Source organism: Ptiloglossa arizonensis, chromosome 4 (assembly GCF_051014685.1).
Source record: "Ptiloglossa arizonensis isolate GNS036 chromosome 4, iyPtiAriz1_principal, whole genome shotgun sequence".
Classification (NCBI taxonomy): domain Eukaryota; kingdom Metazoa; phylum Arthropoda; class Insecta; order Hymenoptera; family Colletidae; genus Ptiloglossa; species Ptiloglossa arizonensis.
Window position 1 is genome coordinate 20,297,885 of NC_135051.1, and position 24,182 is coordinate 20,322,066.

Consider the following 24,182-nt stretch of genomic DNA (forward strand, 5'->3'; position numbering starts at 1 on the left):
GCGGGCGGTTCGAATTTGCCACATGTCTCCGTGTCCGCGGTACCCGTGGCAGGGAAATTAATTCGACAGTCGCGACATATTTCCCAAGCGTATCGAATCGCGTATGCAACGCCCCTCGGAGCGAGCGACTCGTCCTCCCTGCTCGTGTGCTAATTATCCAGCAACGATTCGATATCGTTTAGCCCTGTTACGAGAATTTTTCGTTCACGGTGACGAAAACGATCCTGAATCGCTGCAACACTCGAATTCACGCGCAAAGAAACGATTTCATTCGAACGATCACGATTAATACTTACGGTCGATTATTAACCGATTAATAATACTTTTCGCCATAAAAAAAAAAAAAAATTGGATCCCCATTTGAAATTCCAATCCTGTAATTAATAATTAATAATTTGCAATATCTAGGGATTATCGATCAATGATCAATTACAACTCGTAGGGATTATTGATCAGTACGTATACTTACTGGAAGAATCTTCACAATGTTTGTCAATACATATTCACGAGAACAATTATTCTCAAAGAGCGACGATAAAATGTTACATTTAACGTCTATAATTAAAAACATCGATATCTCGATGAACGTCACCTGATATCGAGAAAATAATTTCAAGATCGAAAACGTTTAGTTTCTATTCAATAAATATTGAATAAATATTCTCTGATTTTTCAAATTTCTGTAAACGTAATTAGAGAAAAGTAACGTCACGTTTAATCGACTCGAGATTCGACAAACGATGTAAATTTTCCTCAAGTGTGATTTCTTTGCGAAAGAACGTTGAATTTGTTTCGAGAAAGTCGAGAATCAATTCGTGGAAGATCGTCGCTACCTTTGCTCGTTCTGGGTCGAGGGAACGATAAGGTTCGAGTTGCCAATCAACGGAAATGAGCAACGCGTTCGCGATCGGTTCAACGAACCGATGAAATGGAAACAACGAGGCTGAAACGGAACCGTAAACGAGAAAACGAGCGAAAGAAAAGGTGCACGACGCTCGTAAGCGGCGTTACCAAGCACTCCGTGGATTTTACAAGAACAAGAGGGCTCCATTAAGCGACGTTACAACCCTCGACGATTTTCAGGGTGGATGATGAACGAGCAACGCCGAGATTGCTCGCCAAGGTCGCCGAGACGAAGGAAATAAATCAGTCGAGTGGTTCGATATTTCTCGTCTTATCGCGCGCGAAACTTTTTCTCGGCTCTGCGTACAACCAAACCGCCCTTCGACCACCTCCAACCCTCTATACTGTTACCAGGTGAGCAATTAGTCGAACAACGCCTGGAAGCTGAAATGTATCGTATCGCAACGTGAACGAGTCCTTCGACCGATAAACGCAGAGAATTCTCGAATAAAACGAGTGTCGAGAGACTCGATTCGAACCTTTACGTTGTTCGTCGAAGGGATTCAATTTTATCAAAACGAACAATGAGAAATAATTACGAATTCGTTCTTAAATATCGATGGATGTATGTTTTTATTCTTATACAGGACAATGTTACCGATGTTTTATATGGAATATTTTTTAAAATAAAAATATAAAGGAATGGTGCGCGGTACAATGAGTGTGGATCTCGAAGAATTTACGAAGGAATATAGGTGACGATTGCGAAGTTACGTGTGAACTTGGTTAAACGAAAGAAATATAGAAAGGAATGATAAAATGTACAGAAATTACAAGATTGGAATTTTAAATGGGGTTTCGACTTTTTCTTTTTCTTTTTTTGTGGCGGAAAGTATTTATTTTTCAACTTTGGGTTTTGTGTACAGTACATTTTTGAGAGATACTCTCTCGATCGAGGTAATATCGAAAAATTGTCGAACGCTATTTTTTTCCAAGAATTTTGAAGAGAGTGTTCGTTGATCTAAATTAATAAACTTTGTCATCGTAGGTGGGTAATTATATTTGTAAAATTTGATATTTTTCCCTTTATCAGGAAAACTCTGTTCCCCTATCTTGGCCCTGTAAATAATACACTCAATTTTTATCTATATTTAAAACACAGGCAATCTATAATCTATTCCAGTGAGGGTCTACTGTACCCTTAAAGGGTGCTTAAGGGTTACCGATAAAACCCTTGTACCGAAGCCACCCATTTTATTTATATCTCTACCACTCTTAAATTACAAAATATATTAAAAGAATGTTTAAAACAGGTATTGCACCCTCTTCACGGAGGCTTGAAAATCAACGAGAAAGGATGTCCCTTTTCTTTTCTTCCGAACGAGTTCCCTCGTTAATTGTTACCTTTGAAAACGAGATTCGCTCGTTTTTTCATCTTCCTCTTCTTCTTCTACTCTTCGCTAAATAATCGTCTTCGCGAATTCCACGAAAGGTAACCAGTTCTCGTTCGTCTGTTTGCGAATCCTCTTTACAAAAACACGTCTACGATGAAATCTTCGGGAACAGTTAAAGAAAGTTATTAAAATCTCTCGAAGCGATTAAGGGAACTTCCTCGACGGTCTATAAACGTGTTATTTTTCTCCTAACTCTCTCTCTCTCTTTTTCATCGAATACTTTCCGCCTCGATAGCAACGTTTGCCGGAACGACGAGGTGAGATTTTTTTTTAAAAATAAAAAGGAACCTTTTCGCGGTTTAAAGGTTGCCAGGGAGGTTCTTCGGGGTGGATTCGATCGTCGTTGAAATTTAAGGGGTCGTTCGTGGTGTCGATCGATAAATATCTCGGCTACTCGTGGCCTGCTCGTAAACTACGTGAGGAGTTTAACATTTATACGCAACCGATCTCGATCTCGATCTAATTCCGCGCGGTACGCGTTAATCGTGAACTATACGGTGGAACTCGATAACTGCGCTCGCGTAACTGACGCATCCGTAGCTGCGTGAAATCGATTAACGAAACGCGGGTATCGAACTCGCGTTATCGATGTTCACGCACGAGCAGCGACGTCGAAAGTTTTCGAACCGTGTCGCAATCGATGGTGTGTCCGAAGTTGCTGAACTTTCAACCCCACCCTGTGCAACAATCGATAACGTCGATGTTAATGAATAACCAACGAACTTCCGTGCATCCTCGTTTACCCGCTCACCGATTTTCCACGGTAAATACATTTTCTCAACGAGTTCCTTTATCTCGTCCCCATTTTCTTCTCCATCCGGAGAACTCGACGATTCGAAAAAAAAAAAAAACATGAATTTGAATGAAATTCAAAGGAATTTTTAATAATCGAACTTCGATTATTACCTGAATCCCGTCTTTGAGAATTCTACAAGCGGAGGTATACGAAAATTCGTAAATTGTACATTTTTTTACCATTTTCTGTCTGATATCTTCGTCACGTTTTAATTTTAAACAATACAAATCTACATTCGTCGCTAACGAAACGTGTATATTAAGTTAGTTAAAGTTACTTTACTTATTGTTGTTGTTACAATGGAATACTATAAAATTCTTGAAATAAACGAAAGGAAATCTAAAAGAAATATCAAAAACCGAGAAAATGGCAAACGAGAAACGATGATCGTTCGAAACGATCGTTTCGTATTCGTTTGTTTCGTGCACGCGGATCATTCGAGACACAAAACACGGTGTAACGTTACAATAAGATTTATATTTGTCAAATGGATATATGAGTTTTCAATTGTTGCCCATTGTTTGGCGGGTCTCGATCGGTAAAGGGCGGTGGACGCTCGACGAGGGGTAGGGGACTGAGAAATTAATCCTTTGGCGTCGCTCGCGTGTTCGTTCGCGCGAAAAAAACCGAGCGACTGTCTCCACGGATGCGCGAAGTTTCTTCTTTCGCAAAAAGAGACAGGAAAAATGCAATTTCACCTTCGCTCGGCGTTTCGTCGCGCTCGCTTGCTCCCTGAAGCGCTCTCGTTTTGTCCGCGTCTGGTCGAAGCGAAACGCAGAGGGAAAAGCTCGACTTCGCGGAGATGACCTTTTGCCTCTTCGAAAGCACGGTTCGAGGGGTCTCGTGGATAATCTCTTTCTCGTTTCTTTGCCGCGCGTGAAAAGCGATTCCAACTTGTAGCCGGAGATAGCGCACAGAACAGCGAGAAAGTTTCGCTGTTCCGTGTGTGTGCATAAGCGAGTGAACCAGAGAAAGGGAATGTGTGCGCGCGAACGAGTGAGCGAGGAAGTGGTTAAATGAGTAAATGAGTAAGTGATTGAACGAATGAGCAAGTAAGTGAATCGGTGAACGAGTGAGGGGAGAAACGAGTGAATAGGTGAACGAGTGAGGGGATAAACGAGTGAATAGGTGAGCGAGTAAGGGGAGAAACGAGTGAATAGGTGAGCGAATAAGTGATTGAGCGAGCGATTGAGTCAAAGTATGAGTGACTAGGTGACTGAGTGAATGAGCAAGTAAGTAAGTGAGTAAATAAATGAACGAGTGAGAGAGTCAGTGATTGAGCGAGCGATTGAGTCAAAGTATGAGCGACTGAGTGAGTGAGTAAGGGAGTGAATAAATGAACGAGTGAGCGAGTTAGTGATTGAGTAAAAGTATGAGTGACTAGATGACCGAGTGAGTGAGTAAGTGAGCGAATAAACGAGCGAGTGAAAGAGCCAGTAATTGAGTATGCGATTGAGTGAATAATTGAGCAAGTGAGTGAGTGAGTAGGTGAACGAAAGAATCAGTGATTGAGTGAGTAAGTGAGTAAATGATTGAACGAGTAATTGATTAAGCAAGTGAGACAATGAGTAAAAGAATCAGTGATCGAGTACAATTGAGTATATAATTTAGTGAACGACTGAATTAATAAGTGACCGAGTAAGCGAGTAAGACGATAAGTGAAAGAGTCAGTGATCGAATACAATTGAGTAGATAATTTAGCGAATGAATTAATAAGTGATCGAGTGAGTGACTGAGTAAGCGAGTAAGATAATAAGTGAAGGAATCAGAGATCGAGTACAATTGAGTAGATAATTTATCGAATGAATTAATAAATGACCGACTGAGTGACTGAGTAAGCGAGTAAGACAATAAGTGAAGGAATCAGATATCGAGTACAATTGAGTAGATAATTTAGCGAATGAATTAATAAGCGACCAAGTGACTGACTGAGTAAGGGAGTAAGACAATAAGTGAAAGAGTCAGGGATGGAATACAATTGAGTAGATAATTTTAGGGAACGATTCAATCAATAAGTGACTGTGTAAGCAAGTAAGACAATAAGTGAAGGAGTCAGAGATGGAGTACAATTGAGTAGATAATTCAGCGAACGATTGAATTACTGAGCAAGAGAACGAATGAAGAAGCGAGAGAGTAGTGTGGACTGGATAGACAGAGAGAGCCAGGTGAACGTGTTCGCGCGTTGTGAGAAGGATGGCTAACGCCACGCCATGAATAAGTGAATTCATAAGCAGGGTAAGCAAGCGTTGGGCAACATTCCCCGTCAATTTCGCTGCGTGCACACGGTACTCGTACACGCGGCACAACAAGAACGTATGCAAATGTATGGATTCCTCGCGCCCGTGTACACGGTCCGGGAGCATAGTTTGCGATACACAAGAGATGCCCGGGCGTCGCTCCAGAGAATATACGGCTAACCAGCGGAATATTAGATCGTACGAGTGGACAAACGATGAAAAGGATCCGGAAGACTTAGGGGTCGTTCGTTACACCGTGTACGTGTATTCGAGCGCAACCCCTAAATCTTCATGGGTGAAAACAGAAGGATTATGTTTACAGTTCCCCCATTGAATTGTCGTAGCAATATTTAACCAGTCGTCTCGTGAACTTATCGATTGTCTTATCCTATCTCGAGTTCGTGGAACGCCACCAGCGCGACAGTATTTCCAGAATGAAAAATAAAATTGAGAATCGTCGATACTCGGTGTATCCTACCACGGAGGAGGCAACGAGATTTCACGAGAAAACAAAGTATTGCCCCCACGGCTGGATAAAATATCGCTGAATTATTCGCAATAAATAGCGCGGTTTTATTCCGTTCCGTGTCCAAAGCGGAACGTTGAAACTCAATTACCCGAAGCGTATGAAAAAGGAACTGGGACAGATTTATTTAATCGTACGTCAAAGAACAAGCATTCGATCTTCGGGGATTTAAAAATCTTTGGGAACGGTTACGTTTGATAATACGTAAAAGGATTCCCCGATATGACATTTATTAAATCACAATGCAAAACCCGCATCGAGAACGACGTTTGTCGATACGGAGATAAAAGGGCTCCAGGTACGTTAAATTTGTCCTCGTTATTCTCGTTAAATAAGTAATCATTCGAAATTTGTAATAATTTAAATACGTGACTCGCGACCGATTAAATGAGTTTATTTGGATAGCTTCGCGATCATCGGAGAAAATTAATTCGGTACATTGAATTATGATGACATTCTACGATTTTACAAGTATAATATTATTTTTACTATTTTCTTTTTTTTTTTCTTTTCGATTATCGTACTCGCGCAGAAAAATCCTATCGTATTTATTTTACCAAATTGTGAACCACGACGGATCATTTCTTTTTTTCGAATCGTGCCAAATTGATTTTTATTTCGATCAACGAACAACGTGTCTCTGCAGGATTACGGATGAAATAGTGGGATAGATAAACAATATGGTGGGGATAGGTGATTAGTGACCTTCAACGGCCAATATCTTCTATCTAGTATACGCCGTACACTGTTCGCGTGTAAAACTATTTAAACCCTACCTTAAATATCTAGAAATTTCATATTGAAAAAGAGAAATTATAAGAAAGAAACAAAAGAAACCGTATAAATACACAAATACACAATTAATATTATACTGTCCATCTCCATTTATTACCATATCCGATAGAACACTGGTACAACATTAGTAGAAGCAGTCGACAAGACAACAGCTGCCTATCTCCATTTATTAACATACACAGTAGAATATTAGCATTCATTATTCATCATTAACACGTATAACAATATCATAATTACAAACAGCGATCAATTTAAAAATCAATCTTTCAAAACCACTTGAAACCCTGTCACAAAATTTTCACGTAAAATAATTCACCTTCTTGCCAAGAGTCCAACGTTCTTAGAAATATTAAAATTTTTCAATAACCGTGGTCGACAGATTCTCCGTGATTCGTGTTCAGTTCAAAAGAAACTCCGCAAAGATCACCCCCCGGTAGTCGTTACAAAGTAAATTCCATGTCAAACGACGTAACTTGTTTATCAAGTCGACACTCTTCGCTGTATGAAACAAGACTCGCGAAAATCTGGAATACCTCCCGTTGGAAATTCCAACGTGTATTCACGCTCGTAGCCAACCATATATGTTCCAATCGTCTTCCCCGTTTAACGTCAATCTTCCGCCCACGTCGAAAAGCTTCTGTTCAAACACGAGCGAACTTCGCTCCGGGAACTTTTCGAAGCTCTGTTCCTCCGAGCCAGTACTGTTCGCGTCGCGAGCTAGTTGGCTGTTGCCCCGTTAACAAGGTGTACCTAATCCACTTTTATTATTTCGGTGGGGAACTTGCACCTCGGAAAGTCTACCTCTGAAAAGTCACGCCCAAGTGAACGACAGCCGCGCGAGTAAACGCGTTATAAAACTGCTCTCTCTCCCTATCTCTCTAGCTCTAGCTCTAGCTCTAGCTCTATCTATCTATCTGTCTATCTATCTATCTATCTATCTGTCTATCTATCTATCTATCTATCTGTCTATCTATCTATCTATCTATCTATCTATCTATCTATCTATCTATCTATCTAACTATCTAACTATCTAACTATCTAACTATCTATCTATCTATCTATCTATCTATTTATCTCTCTCCCTCTCTGTCTCTCGGTTTTTCGCGCGTTGCAGGGCCCGCCTTATGAATATATGTACATACATTCCGTTCAGGAATACGTCCTTGGTAGCGAGACTTTGCTCCGAGTGGCGTTAATAACACCCCTTTCGCTCGTCCTTCGAACAGGACTCGAAACGCTTCGAGAGAGAGAGAAAGAGAGAGAGAAAAAAAAAGAAAAAAGAATCAACGCCATCTCGACAACTTTTTCGACATCGCGGCTACCCGCGAGACTCGTGGCGATCATTAATGCGATTTACGTGCAATGAATTGGGAACAAAGAAAGAAAAAAAAAGAAGAAGGAAGGAATAAAAAAAAAATTGGATTAATCATCGACGAGTCGCGAGCGTTGGACGCGACACACGCGACCCCCCCCCCCCCCCCACCCTCCCGTACTCACATCCGAGGAAAAAATGGGCGGTTTCGTTGCATCGGGCGTAACTGGATCCGATGTCCCCTCCCCCAACCTCTGATCCTTGTCGTCGTCCTTTTCACCGCGCGGTAAGAATTCGTCCATCAACAGCAGGTTAATTTAATTCGTATTTAATGCTAATGGAAGGTGAAGTGCTCGTGATTCTTCGTACGCGTCGACCTACCTACACGATTCGTCCGTCACGAGTCCAGTTGACGGAAGAGGACTCGTGTCTTCCTCTTTCCAGATTCCAGACGAGCAACAGCGACCTCTTCCCTTGGACGATTCCGAGATATTTACGTCGACTTCGCTCTACGAGCGTCCGGTCGAGGGGAAATTTTTCTTTTCGTCGACAGAGATGATCTTTACGATCTATGGAATATATGGTTCCAACAAGTAAACTGAATGAAGGGGGCTGTAGAGGTACTTGGAGAGAGAAGTATTAATGTCGTTGCTTTCCGTTACAGGTGTTATGGGGGAAGAATTCTTTTTGTTTTGTTTTTTGATGGACAAAGATTATTCGTACAGGCTGTAAAATTCAATAGTAAGAAACAATATATCGGGACTATGATTTTGAAGGTGAATTTCATCAATGTCTTTCTTCTAACCACTGGTGGGTGCATTAGTTATGCATTTTGATGTTGACAAGGGTGTTCGTGAGTAGATTTTTTATTGCGAATAATAAGGCTGCGAAATGTGATTGCAATAAGAAAAATGGATGGAAGAATGGACCTGGAGAAGAAAGTCTCTATCTCGTCATGGACATCCATCTTTGTTCCTTTTATCAGTGGAACTATGTAGTGTGATTTATATGTGTTTCAAAAGTAGATCTTTTCTCTTATCGGCAAAATTAATCTTGCAAAATACAATTGGAGTGAGTAAATTTGTAACGAAATTTTAAACGACGATCCAGTAGACAATTTTCTGAACTTTGTTTTCGTCGATTGTCTCTATCGATAAAGATGCTTAAGCGACGATATTCGATATTATCCGATCTCGGTGTAGGTTCGTTGTTCAAAAGATAAGTAGCTTTCTCCGTCGTGAAATCGATATGTACTACTCTGGTTTCGTTAGCCTTTATTTACCACTCGAATCAACGACAGCTGCGCTTAACCTAGGTGCTCCTGGAGGCGTTTCGATGCTACTGTGGGGGTTTCAATTGTCTGTCATTATAGCTGCGTCATCGACCTGCCAGATATAGTTGACGTATCGAAAGTCTAATCTATTCAAAATAAAGAAAGCCCTAGAACTTTGGGGTACACCAGATTTGATTTTACCAAACCTGAAGTCTGTATTACTTGAAAGTATCTTTCCAGGTTTCTATCAGGAGGTAAAGTTGTCTCGGGATTAGATTCTTAAGTTTGCATAAAATTCCAAAGTACGACATTCAATTCCCGTCCAGCCCCGCCCCGCCCCGTCCAGCCCCGCCCCGCCCCGTCCAGCCCGCCCCTTTCCACCCCGCCCCGTCTAGCCCGCACCGCCCCGCCTCGTCCAGCCCCGCCCCGTCCAACCCGCCCCGCCCCGCCCCGTCCAGCCCGCTCCGCTCCGCCCCGCCCCATCTAGCCCGCACTGCCCCGTCTAGCCCGCACCGCACCGCCCAACCCCGTCCAGCCCGTTCCGCACCGCCCCGCCCCGTCTAGCCCACTCCGCACCGCCCCACCCCGTCCAGCCCCGCTTTGCTCCGCCACGCCCCGTTCAGCCCCGCTTTGCTCCGCCACGCCCCGTCCGCACCGCCCCGCCCCATCCAGCCCCGTTCCGCACCGCCCCACCCCGTCCAGCCCACTCCGCACCGCCCCGCCCCGTCCAGCCTCGCTCCGCCCCGCTTCGCTCCGCCCCGCCCCGTCGAGCCCCACTTCACTCGGCCCCGCCCCCACCGCCCCACCCCGTCCAGCCCGTTCGGCACCGCCCCACCCGTCTAGGTCCGTTCCGCACAGCCCCACCCCGTCCAGCCCCACTTTGCTCCGCCCCACCCCGTCTAGCCCGCTTCGCCCGCCCCGCCTCGCGCGGTCACATTTCTAACGAAAAGTTGAGGCTTGCCAGCCTGTCGGGCGCGTTCCGCATCGTCGATCACGTGGTTTAAGTATGAATAATCGAGATGAGCTGGGAGACGATCACGAGAAGACCGCAAACGCGAACCGTTGCGAAAAAAGATGCACTTTGTCAAACGTTAGATACGTTGCAAACTTGATAACTGTAGGAAATTGTTTCACTGCGATATACTGTGCTTTCTTTTTTGTAAGTCGACCCTTTAATTTCCCAATAATTGAGAACCCTAATGTTCAATAACACAAATTTTACTAAAATTAAAGCGAAAGGATCGGTAGTGTTTAAAGCGGGGCACTACTGTACATTTGGAAAGGAAAACAGTCTCGACAACAATGATGAAGAATTAAATAACACGGTGTAATTGATCATTTTTACGATTTTCTACGGGAAAATAAATTTCGTTGTAACGTACACGTGACACGAGTTGCGATTGGTTCGATGTTATGTCATTCAATGAACGTTGTAATTCGTTTAAAGTTAAACGATCGGTAACGTTTATCGGGAACGCGAATTCGTGTCGTTGGTACACAGAATTTCGTATCATAAATTAATAATACGTTCTTCGGCGATTCTGGAATTCGATTCGTGAATTTCAATCCTCGGTGAACGCGAGCTTACAATTTCGCGTCTCTCTAGAACGTTATAAATACAATAACGAGAAACATTATCGGCTGGACTACGTTCTGAATTTTCTATCGCGAACAGGTATTGATTATGCAAATTCCTTTCTTCGTTTCGAATAGATCGGCGTACGGCTGTTTGAACAGTCGCGATGCCGCATTCTTGCACGTAATATCGAGACTCCCCTGCTCACGATGTCGTGTGTTAACACCGGAAGTTGAATGCAAACAGTTCCCACTATTGACTTTTCACAATTGTGTTTTCACATGCCGGAACGACCGCTCGTAAAAATAACTCGCGGAAAGCGCAATTTTTCGCGATTTCACTACGCTCTGGTGAACAAGTTAATGACACTTTCAAACCAGTTTTACGAACATTTCGATTCTAGCGATGCATTCGGACAATTCGAGTGTAAAAAGGAGTTTGTACGATTTTGTTAATACACCCGGAACGAAATACCGTTTGTCGGTTCAAACAGCTTTTTACTGAGAGTAACTAAAGATACACTAATACTGGTATCCAGTGGATTAATTGTCGTAATAAATGTTTAAATAATTATTATTGGTCCTGAAATATTACATATGGAAATTCAAAGTAATTTTATGGTCGAATATGCCCAGTGTTTTACTTGAAAGATCAGGAAGAATACAATTTCTACTTGTCTGATCATGAACGATTCTACTCTGTTCGTCTTATAAAAAAGAACTATGTTTTCTACTCGTCTGATCAGTAAGAACTACTCTACTCATTTGAACAAAGACAACTATATTTTCTACTCATCTGATCAGTAAGGAGTACATTTTCCACTTGTTTGATAAAAAAGAACTATAATTTCTACTCGTCTGATCAGTAAGAACTATATTATCTACTCGTCTGAACAAAGAGAACTATATTTTCTACTCGTCTGATCAGTAAGAACTATATTATCTACTCGTCTGAACAAAGAGGACTATATTTTCTACTCGTCTGATCAGTAAGAACTATATTCTCTACTCATTTGAATAAAGAAAACTATATTTTCTACTCGTCTGAACAAAGAGAACTATATTTTCTACTCGTCTGATCAGTACCGATACAATTCTACTCGCCCGATTAGAAACGACTCCGTCTGTTCGTCCGATCGGAAGCCATCCAGTTCTACTTGCTACTCCTGACTTGCATGTCTGATCGGGCGCGTACCATATCTACTTGAATAATGCAGCACGATTCGTTACTTAAAGAAATATGTATATGCGGTCTACTTACGTGACTAAACGCAATGTGTCTCCACTTGTTAGAGAATATGCAAGGTGAGTCGTTTAACCGTATCACCTGAATTCACTTGCAAAACTATGTGTCTATCATTAATTATAATCTTTATAAATATAACAACTCACATTGTGCCCCGTCCTTCTACAGTATATTTATTCAAATTTATACATTTTTCCCACTCTGTAATTCGTTTATATTTCTATACAATCTTTTCACAGTAAAGACGTCCCACTACATATTACTTCTACACTATTTAAATCGTGATGCTGCAAAATAGAATTTCACCGCATAAAGACGTCCCACTACATATTACCTCTACACTATTTAAATCGTGATGCTGCAAAATAGAATTTTACCACACAAAGACACACTACTATTGTTACTTCTATACTATTTGAATCGTAATGCCACACAATACTTCGTTTCTATTTCTACGCAATCTTACCACAATAAAGACGTGCTATCATTACTATTATTACTCTTATACTTTAACAGTGATATACTCTAATTACAATTATTATTATTATACACTTATACAATTTAAATCGTACCCACAATTGACGCACACCGCAAAAGAATCGAGGTCGGAGATTCTAAATCCTCGACAACGTTTTTAAAATATTCTTCGCGCGTTTCGCGCAAAATTTGAAAGGACGTTTCGTTCGTTCGCAATTTCCTTTTTCACGCACGGAGTCAAAATTTCCTTCGACGAGAAACAAAAAAAAAACAGAAACGATGAAACAAGGGAAGATTCTCGATTGAATTTTCACCGTATCGTTTCTCGTCTCGTTACCAAGTTGTTCCACCGTTTCCTTCGAGGTCACCAAAGCGTGTTTCAGTGTACCGTCGAATTTTCTCGTATGTTCTGCAGTCGTAAACGATCTTCGTATAATTTCGTATCGTGACAAACGAGAATCGGAACACTTAACGCGTTTAACGTAATTTGTTTCGAGCACGTCACCGGCACGTCATTCGATCATCTGTGCGCCGGAGGCACAGTTGGCAAGATAATTGGCCCGTTGCTTAAAATGAATTGCAAATTCGTCTACGCTATGTTCCTCGTCACGGAGAGCAACTTGATTAGCGGATACGTCGAAAACGAAACCGAATGTGTCACCCGTAAATGGAACGACATATGGATACAGATATAAATCGATACTTCGCGTCCGCTTCGTAAAATATTAACGTACGATAAGACGATGGAAAACGAAGTGACGAAAATTCGATGCAATTCGTGGCTGGAATTTTATTTTTGCAAGAAAGAAAATAGAAATTAAGCGCGCGAAACGAAACAGAATTGACGCGGTAGTCAGTTATTATTTTTCCGGGAAATTACAGCGATTGAAATCGCTCGAAAGTTGAATGTTCTGTAAAATCTTGTTGTGGTGTCGCCCATTCAATCGTTCCGTGTTCCCACGTGGAGCTACGAATCGGCGTAAAATTAATTTAGTCGAACGCGATACGATTTCGTTTGAAGCGAGAGCTACTCGATTCGCGAATACACTTTGCATGTTGAACAACCACGGACGATGATCCGCGAATGAATTTACAGGCCAATTTCGTTCCGAATTTATCGTCGTTCGGCTTGTATCATTTTTCGTCGGCGATTTTCCATTTCGGGTGTGAACACTTGTACGTTGAAACCCGTGTCAGGTTTCCCACGGTCGAGGATGTGCACGATGTTCGTTCCAAGCATATTTATTCAAACGAGTAGAAAATATAGTTCTTACCGATCAGACGAGTAGAGAATATAGTTCTCTTTATTGAAACGAGTAGAAAATAGAGTTCTTACTGATCAGACGAGTAGAAATATAGTTCTTACTGATTAGATGAGTAGAAAATATAGTTTTCTTTATTGAAACGAGTAGAAAATAGAGTTCTTATCGATCAGACGAGTAGAAATATAGTTCTTACTGATCAGACGAGTAGAAAATATAGTTCTCTTTATTGAAACGAGTAGAAAATAGAGTTCTTATCGATCAGACGAGTAGAAATATAGTTCTTACTGATTAGATGAGTAGAAAATATAGTTCTCTTTATTCAAACGAGTAGAAAATATAGTTCTTACCAATCAGACGAGTAGAAATATAGTTCTTACTGATCAGACGAGTAGAAAATATAGTTCTCTTTATTCAAACGAGTAGAAAATATAGTTCCCTTTATTCAGACGAGTAGAAAATATAGTTCTTACCGATTAGACGAGTAGAAAATATAGTACTTACTGATCAAACGAATAGAAAATATAGTACTTACTGATCAGACGAGTAAAAAATATAGTCTTTTTTATCAAACGAGTAGAAAATATTGTACTTACTGATCAGACGAGTAAGAAATATAGTTCTCTTTATTCAAACGAGTAGAAAATATAGTTCTTACTGATCAGTGGAGTAGAGAATAGTCTTTTTTATCAAACGAGTAGAAAATATAGTTCTCTTTATTCAAACGAGTAGAAAATATAGTTCTTACTGATCAGACGAGTAGAAAATATAATGGTTCGTACTGATGAGACGAGTAGAAAATATAGTTCTTTTCGTAGTGTAAAAAGTAGAAATATTCGATAATTAATCAAGTTCAAATACAATTATTCAAGTTCGTGTCTTGTAAACGCTTTAAAGAATTGTAACTTTGGAGCGTCAGCGTTCAATCAATCTTATTTGATGTAAAAGGATCACTAGCCTGTAAAATGAAGATTATTATTATTATATATTACCTCTTAACCGTTCTCTATACCTGGAAATAGATATCGAGTCGATCGAAACGTCGAGGAAGATTTTTACGACCATCGGGTGAAAAACGAGCCCGTGAATCGATTCTCGACGTTCAACTTCCGGAAAGGCTACGAGTACGAAACGAGAAACTTAACGAATAATTAAAGACACTTCTCCTTCAGCTAAAAGTGTCTATTATGATACCTAACCTCGATTGGATTAAATTTACACGATTATTTTATTTGCATAATCGTAAATGACACTCACAGTTACAGATGATACTCTCCGCGGTTAAATACACTAATTACAAAAAACCTAACTTCGATTAATGTACTTTCACATGAAAGTTTCATTCGATAAACTGCTCACAATACTCACCAGTGTACCACTCGATATAATTTGCACTTCGAGTACTCAAAACTGAAAATAATTACGTTCCAAAAATTCAAAGCACCGGTAACAACACCTAATAATTATTTCCGTGCAATTTGATAAAAACTAACACCACCGACCGAACCCGTGACGCGAATCACGCCCCGAATAATAAAACGATGAAACTCTCCGGCTGGCGTGGAGATTAATCGACAGTAGCTTCCGTAAATACCTCAAAGAAAAAATGAGAAACGGAACGAATAAATTGAAAGTACTTCTTCGCGGCACCTTCCTAATCGGATTTTCACTATTCGCGGCTACGTTCCCCGTTCCGGTTATCGAAGGACTTAATTAAATCGTGGAAAAAAGACGGCGGCGAATAACAAAAAAAAAAAAAAAAAAAAAAAGGAAGAAAGAAAGAAAGCAAAAAGTCGCCCCCTCGTCGTCGTCGTCGTCGTCCGGATCAGCGAGTAGCTGAATTGGATGTTCGATCTGGAAGTTGATTATCGAACGCCCCCAATCAAGCGTCGGTTATATCGGAAATCGAAACGGTTCCCAGTTGGAATCAAAAATACAATCGCAGCACGAGAAAGGAACCGCGCTGACACCAATCTGTTGTACCGTTTGTCATTGCTCGCAGGGAAATTCGTTTTTCGTTTCCAGATGATTGGTTCCGGGGCGTCCCTTTGAAAAAAAGTATCGGGCTCCGCGGGGCTCTGTTTCGTTGGCAAAAAGTGCAAGGAAATTCGTCGACAATGGTACGGAAAATACGCGTTGATAAAGCGACACGACACGGCACGACGATAGTAGACGCTCGTCGTCGCTTCCCCGTCTCGGTCCCTCTCGCTTTATTCGCCATGGGATTGTTGGTTTCTCGAAGAACTCTCGGCGAAAGTAACCCGGGAGATGAAAGAGCATCGAGTTCGCCATCGAGGACGTCTAATCGTTTCATTTCTACCGAAGAGGGAGGTCTCCACCGCGAGCCTCCTTCCACCCAATTCCAGAAAAGAAATCGTCGACCATCGATCGATTCGTCGAATAATGTTCGTCTCGATTCTACTGAAATTACACTTGCTAAAGGTCGGTATGAGGTTGTCACGGAGATGGAGGAAAAATTGTATTTAACCCTCGCAGTACCGGTAGCGCGGGAGAGACCACGGGAGAGATCACGCGTGGGTCCAAACGGACCCACGCGTGGAAAGATTCTATCGTTTATCATTCTATCGTTTTACCTTTCTTTTCCTTTTTTTCTCTTGAAAAATAGTTCCAAGGGTATGAACGAGGAATACAAGTCTCTCCGGGTCCGAAAAGACCCAGACGTGTTAAAACGAGGGTTAAGGGTCAAGATGATTATAGTTGAAGCTTCTATCGTTTAACCTTTCTTCTTTTCTTCTCTTGAAAAATAGTTCCAAGGGTATGAACGAGGAGTACAAGTCTCTCCGGGTCCGAAAAGACCCAGACGTGTTAAAACGAGGGTTAAAGGTCAAGGTGATTATAGTCGAAGCTTCCTTTTCCAGCTAATTACCGAAAATAGAAGTTTTCAGAAGCTCCCGGCGATGTTGTTATCAGCAGATACCTATCTTTCGTAGAATAGTGTAGTTAATATTCCACTCTATTATGGGGTAACGCATGGGGAAACATGTTCGTGGAAAACACGATCGCGTAACTTGTAAATAAGTACAGTTCCGATATGAAACCCTGTGTTAAGCTCCGATAGGAGTGCACGATACGAGAATTATTTAAACAAAAATAATTCTACGTCAACCTGAGAGACACGTTTGTCTGCTTAACCAAGGCGTTGTCCCTGATGATCCTCATTGATGATCCACGCAGCACTCGACGCGTTAATGATGTCTCATTCAGAGCTTTCGTGTAGCTTTATACACCGGAACTGAATAACGAGTACAGAATCGATAGACGTTTCCCAGCGACTTGTTTGAATGGCTCGTTTGAACAGCTAAGTAGTAGTTCGTGGTAGAAAATTCACGCTGCGTCTTTATTTATGTCAAAGTGCACGGTGATCGGATATCCGACTGCGTCCATTGTACCGATTGGTCGAAGCGGATACACAAAAGTGACGAAATTCTTAAACGACGGGAAACAAAACTCTTCGAATGAAATATTTCTCGCGAAGACCAAATTTTCGACGAAGATAAAGTTTTTCACGTAGACAAAATTTCTTACGGAGAGAAAATTACTCGCGAAGATAAAATTTTTCACGTAGACAAAATTTTCATACAGGAGAAAAGAATTTCTTACAAAGAGACAAACTTTCTTTTAATATTTCACAAAGGAATCCTGACATTACGAATTGACAATTTTTCAAGAGAAGAAAAGATTGAATGATAAACGACGTTCGATTTTAAAATCAATTCTGTGTATTCTCCGGGGAGAGTATCGCGTGATTGTTTATTTGTAACTGACACTCTTTCGATTTCGAACGTCGTTTAATAAACGACGAGGACGAAACCAGGGGAAATACGAGGAACGTTTTATTTATAGAATGAACGTCGCCCACTTTGGGATAACTTTGTATGATTTAAAACTTAATAGAAATACGACACGAAACGCTTGTATCGAAGTGTGTGACGTAAATGAAAATATTGAGAGTGAAACATTGGAGAAACGTAATGCGATCAATTTTAGAATATAACATTTCTACGTGCATTCACATTGTAGAGGGATTCGCGATGACCGAGAAGAGAATAACAATTAAATTGCAATTTTAAATTCACATTAAGAAGTTCTTCGAATTTTCTTATTAAATTTTCGAACCAAAAAGAAGAAGAAAATAAAATATATACGTACGAAATTTCTCTTTAGATTGATCCTTACAAAATTACCGGAATATTAAGTTTGTAACACTTTGTGAAATATTTGTACTGTTCACGACTCGCAAGATGTCCTCCAAGATGATACAAATGGGTTAACCCTTCGTCCTACGATTTAAGTTTCGATAAAGCGGGTCATAATTAACCACAAGGTTGTTCACAATTCTCACTGTCCTCATGAACGTTAAATTTTCTTTTCAAAAACATTATACAAGCTTTTCTTTTTAATATTTCCAAGAAAATATAAGGACAAAACTTATGGTTTTTACATTTGGCCCAATTTCCATACCACGAATCTCACACACGATATTATGAGCAAAAGGATTGATAACTATTCAAAGAATTTGAATATTTCCTTTCGATGTAACCCGTAAAATTATCACACAATGTTTTAGAGAACATCGTAACAGCCTAAATATTAGGTTCTTCGGAAAGTCATTCCTTTTTTTTTTGCGAAAACGAAACATGATTTCTCAGAACGTACAAACACTTCATTGAATCACATACTCTCCATTTTGGAAAACGAAACGACTTTCCCGAACAACCCAATAATTTTCCATCGAAGCGCAAACGGTAAATAATTTCGTATCGAAGCTTAAACAGCTCCTCCCAGAATCCATACCGATACCTTTGCAAAATCTCTGGTCGTTGAATATATTAATAGAGTACCCCGTGTAAATATCCCACGAAAAAGGGTCCGCGAAGGGTTCCCGATCCGAGGTGACGAAAAATATTGCACGAACGGCGTGCCCGGACACCTGAAACCGTGAGCATCTGTTTTAGATACGATCGATCGGGAATTATTCATCCGTGTTCGCTCGTTACATCACGCTATCGTTATCAAACTGATGAAAGAGTTACGTAAATTTTCGTAAGCGACAATCGTAGAAAGGGGAGATAAGCAGGGAATAAACCCGTTCCCCAGCCGCCCGTAGGTGACAGTATTGCGAAACAGACAGCCGAAACAGAGCCACGGTCGAACACTCGTAAAGATCCCGAAACGATTATCGATCGTCTTTTATCGCCTCGCTCGATGAACAAGCGGAAGTGGCACGGGATCGGGACGAGTCAAATTGCATCTTCCGTCCTTTGACGTTTCCCGAACATCCTGAAAACGATTCCCAGTATCCTTTGAGATACATCGCGGACATCCGTCGGTCGTCATAGGTGCACTCGCGGACAGAATCGCGCGTATTCGAACTTCTAATTAAACGTACGCGCCATCTTCTGGTCTCGGTCCACTCCACGGATGAAACGATCGAGGAACCGGTCGGGTGTGAAACGCCGGAGGCTCGATCGGTCGATCGTTTCGCGCGATTTGCTATTTTCGCGTCGCGATTGATCAACGGGCCGATCCTCCCATCAAAATCCATCTCGTTACAACGATATGCGGCGAAAGCGAGCGGAAGGGCTGTTCCAATGATTAACCGACCTCGTAGCGGCCTTCTGCTCGATGTGAGCGCGGAGTCAAAGCTGCCCTACGATGCGTGAAAAAATAACAGGGATAGCTAGCCGTGAGAGTATACCGGGAGCGCAAACTGCTAGTTGTGTCGATGGTTAATCGATCGTTCGTGGATCACCTTTAGCGACGTTGAGCGTATAGTTTCTATCAGTCATCATTTCTCAGCGATGGTATCGGATCTGGACCGTGTGGAGAATATACGAATGTAATTGCGCGATCAATGTTGTCGATGATAATGGTGACGAGAAAATTAACGCGAAGAAAGGGAATGAAATAGAAAAATATATATATTATTATGGTTTGGTGATGTTCAGGCGGTGAATACCCGAGAGAGAGGATAATTATTTAAATTGAGAAATAAGAAACTTAATGAGAAAATTAAAAGTAGTTTTTGGTCTAAAGCAATGAATGGGAGCTCTTAGACTACGTGAAGAAAGTGAATGGAATAGAAAAATATATATATTATTATGGTTTGGTAATGTCCAGGCAGTGAATATCCGAAAGAAAGGATAATTATTTAAATTAAGAAATAAGAAACTTAATGAGAAAATTAAAAGTTGTTTTTGGTCTAAAGCAATGGTTGGAGCTCTTAGACTACGCGAAGAAAGTGAATACAATAGAAAAATATATATTATTATAGTTTGGTAATATCCAGACGGTGAATACCCGAAAGAGAGGATAATTATTTAAATTGAGAAATAAAAAAACTTAATGAGAAAATTAAAAGTAGTTTTTGGTGCAAAGCAGTGGGTAGAAGTTCTTAAACTTCGCGAAGGAAGTGAATGAAATGAAAAGTAGACGATGAATACTTGAAAGAAAAAAAGATTACACACTTGACTAAATAGAGAAACTGAGGATAAAGCGAGAGAAAGAAAAAAGAAGAAGAAACTTGCGCAGAGATGGAAACGTCGGGTCTTTGAACGAAAATTTGTCAAAATCGTCTTATAATTTTTGTCTTGGCGTTTCCCTGCCGACGAAATATAGCAAAAACTCGAAATTTTAACACTAAACAACATGGAACTGATAATTTGTAAATTACAAAACTGAAAAAAAAATGCAAAATAGACGGTATCGCTAAATGTATAATCAGAAACTGGAAAAATGACACTTGTATTAAGAGGAACGCAGTGGTGTGTGTTCAAAGAGAACGTGAGTAACTTCGAGTAATTTTTCTCAAAGATCGAGGAAAACGTCCGTACCGATACGATTCGCGATTCCTTCGAGAGGTAATCTTCTCAACTCGGCACAGTACATGCCATACGACGCGTATCGATTTCCAAATAATCTTTCGTTGCTATCCGACTCGACTGGGCGTCGAGCTCTCGATTCACGCGAATTTCGCGCGAAAATTAACACACTAATAAAAATAATGGATCGTTGCATCGAACAAATTACCTACGAAGTGCACATTGGTCGTGCAATGTTTTACGAGCGTCACAAGAGTATGAAAGACACGGAGATTGTTAAAGGGGTGAAAGGAGTTTATGGAAATTCGTCGGGCATTAAGAGGGTCGAAAGCGGTGATTTTAATGTCTCGAGCGTACATCAAAGCGGGAAGGTCCATTACATTCAGCGCGGAGAACGCAATAGCTGCAATTTAGCCGGCTACGGAACGATCTGGTGAAGATCTGGTCACGGAGCTTTAATCATGCTCGACCGTCTCCAAAGGTTCTCGGTGAACGTGGATAATGAACGAAGAAGAAATTCGCCACTTGACGAGCCCTCGTAGATTACGCAAGGATACAAAGATTCACCACGAAAACAATTTTCATTGCATTAAGAACGGAAGAGGGGACGAAAAAAATCGCAGTATCGATTGTATCGAAAATACAATTATCCTACACGCACGAGGTGAGTCATCAAATCAGAAAAGAATCACATTTCGTACAAATGCAACGATGCACCTGGAAAGTGCATTCTTCCTAACCGAAACAGTATCTCTCTTGTAAAATAATTTTTCTTCGCCATTTTAACCATAAAAAAATTACGAAAAAATAATTTAAAAAACGAACATCTCTCGAGACTGTTTATACATATTTTTCATTAGATATCTTTTTGCAGTACAACTACGCCTATGCAAGTACCTTTCTATAATTCTCGGGTCGAAAAATTCTAAAATTTAGAATTTTTTTTTTTTTTTTTGAAGCAAAACCACGCGATCTATAAAATTGAAACTTTTCACCCTCGTCGGTACACTCGTGAAGAAGTTGTGGGAATTTTGTTACAAAATTTCCACCAATGATACCCGAGTTATAAATAATATATCACGGTGTCGGTGTTTACGAGCGTTGAATTTTTGTATACCAATGGACGATTCGAATATCTCGTCCAACGTTTCGTTGATCTTCGTGCGCTGTTAATATCCACCCCCTCCCCTTCCCCATTGACCATACATTTCCCAAAATTCTCTGTATCGCGGCAAACGGCACCGGATAAATAACGTTCTCGTATTTCAAACAATCCCAAGTGAAAATCCCCGGGCACACGGGGCCGCGTGAAATCCGAACGGTCGTTCGTTAATATAATATTACACGGTGCATTAATTCGCTAATACATATTTATTCAATCGTGCGCGATTTCCCACGTATACCGGAAACGGTGTTACAGCGCCCACGTTCGTTCGCGTTCCATCGGCGCGAAATCAGCGAAGTTCGACGAACGTGAGGTTCTCTCGCGTCCCGTGTTCCACGAGGCGTGGTTAAACGGCACGATAACTGTAATCGCGTGAAAATGGCCAAGAACACCGAGCCTGGCCTTAATTACAGCGTCCCGTAACGCGGTTTGAAACGGATAATGGACGTACACCGCGAGAAAACAGCGAGCGTCGCCACCCGCCTTAAAAATGCGCTTCCGCGCGACTGAATTAATTAAGCGTTAGCCCAGGCCCGTGGAAAAGAAGTGGCCGGCCAGTCGCTCGTACGTTGCTTCTGATAAGCTCGGAACGATCTCGCCGGCAGGAGCGGTTAACCCTGCCAGCGGTCATTTGTCTCTCTGGGAGCTTTAACGCTAGTCGCATCCGAATTGCAAATTCGAGATAATGGAAGACGTGCGGGTGAATATAAACTAGCAGTGGCCCCCGTTGGTCCCCCACCGTTTGTGCACCAAGACTGCGTTTCTTCGACAGATTCCGTTACAGTCGGATCAACTCGTAGGGGGAGCGAGTTTCAGACCTAATTACTCGAACATCCCAACGGGGGACACTGTCGAACGCGTTCGTTCGTTTGTGAGAAACAATTTTACCCCTCGTGGAGAAATCTTGGTAGAGGGGGTCACGGGGTTCTTATTTGTTCGGAGAACGGACGTTTCGTGGAAGGGATCGATGCTCGTCGAGCGTGGATTGAAATTTCCGTGTGGAGAATGCGAGAATGAAAATTCATACGGTCGTACGATCGCGAGAGGATCGTTAATGGATCGGGGAGATTCTCGCGATGAAAACGAGCCCAAACACGACCCTCTTTTGACTATTTTTGATTACGGCTCACTCATATTTTTTTTTTTTTGAAAAATAACCAAAAATTAAGTCGGTTGTAAATACTGTGGAACACGAGGGATCGATGATGCTCGAACGAAGAAATCGAAGGAATGAATTTCACGGAGGAATTCCAGGGGTACGTCGCCGATAGAAATGAATTTTTGAAATTATTTTTGAAAAATTCCGCGGAACTAAAAATTAACTAAATGGGGTCGTGTTTGGGCTCGTTTTCATCGGGAGAACGTCACCGATTCGTTGGTATTCCTCTCGTGAAGATTCAACGAAGAATGTAAAACTATAGTTAACTAAATATCGGTGTACATCGTTTACTTTACTCGTTAGAAGGTACGTGTGAGAATGAGAGTAAAAAAGGTCAATTGCTGAAATAAGAGCGCTACCTTCTCAGTGGAAACACCCTCCCCCGGTTTCTTGTAACCGGAAATTGCCGCGAATGTGCGCATTTAACGTAAATGTTGCTCTTAGCGCGCAATAGCGTGCTGGAGTGTTTAAATCGTCCCTGTACGCGTGTTTGTGTACCCGGTTTAATTTGTGTTGCGCGTGAATCGGTTCGGTATTCGAATGCAGGAATGCCTGAGTGTTCTAACAATGCGCGTCACCGTTGGATCTGACTTATAGTTCTTGATTCCGCCGGTGCTACACCCGATGCTCTTTGTTCGGTCTAACCAGAGTTTTCAAGATTTATCGCCTCGATGTAGGTGGGTGTTGAGTAATTGTAATTGGTGGAGTTGAATCTCCTATCAGTTGGAACGTCCTACTGACAAGGGTGGGGAGAACCAGTGACTGGAGATTTGCATGAAAATTCCTGGGGTGGAACAATTAGTTCGTCGAGAATGGGAAGAGGGTCTGAAAATTTATGACTCAATTACAACTGTGTAGAAGACGATCTCGCTACGTCAATAAGCTTAAATTAAAGTCAGAGAAGGTACGGACATGCGATGTATATAATTCACCGTATTATTCTTTACCGCGAACCGTATTGCATCCATCGCATAATTTCAATCCTCCGCGCGTATCATTCTCGCGAACGATACGAATATCATCGAATTTCTTCTAAGTGTTGAAATCCACTGTTAACGACTTTTCCTGGTTGTTTTTTTCTTCTTTTTTTTCTCTCGTGAAGCAAAAAAAAAAAAAAACAAAAAAAGAAACAAGATGTAAAAATTGTAATAAAGCTGTACCCCGTCCGACTGCCGCCATTTTATCAATTTCGAAACTTTTTAATTTGTTCCAGTTCAAAC

General features: G+C 41.3%; 1 protein-coding gene across 1 annotated transcript in view; it reads left to right on the forward strand.

The window, feature by feature from the left end:
* The window catches only part of LOC143145981 (uncharacterized), a 137,328-nt gene that overhangs the window by 91,089 nt on the left and 22,057 nt on the right, over positions 1 to 24,182 (forward strand). The gene's annotated exons all lie outside the window — the stretch shown is intronic.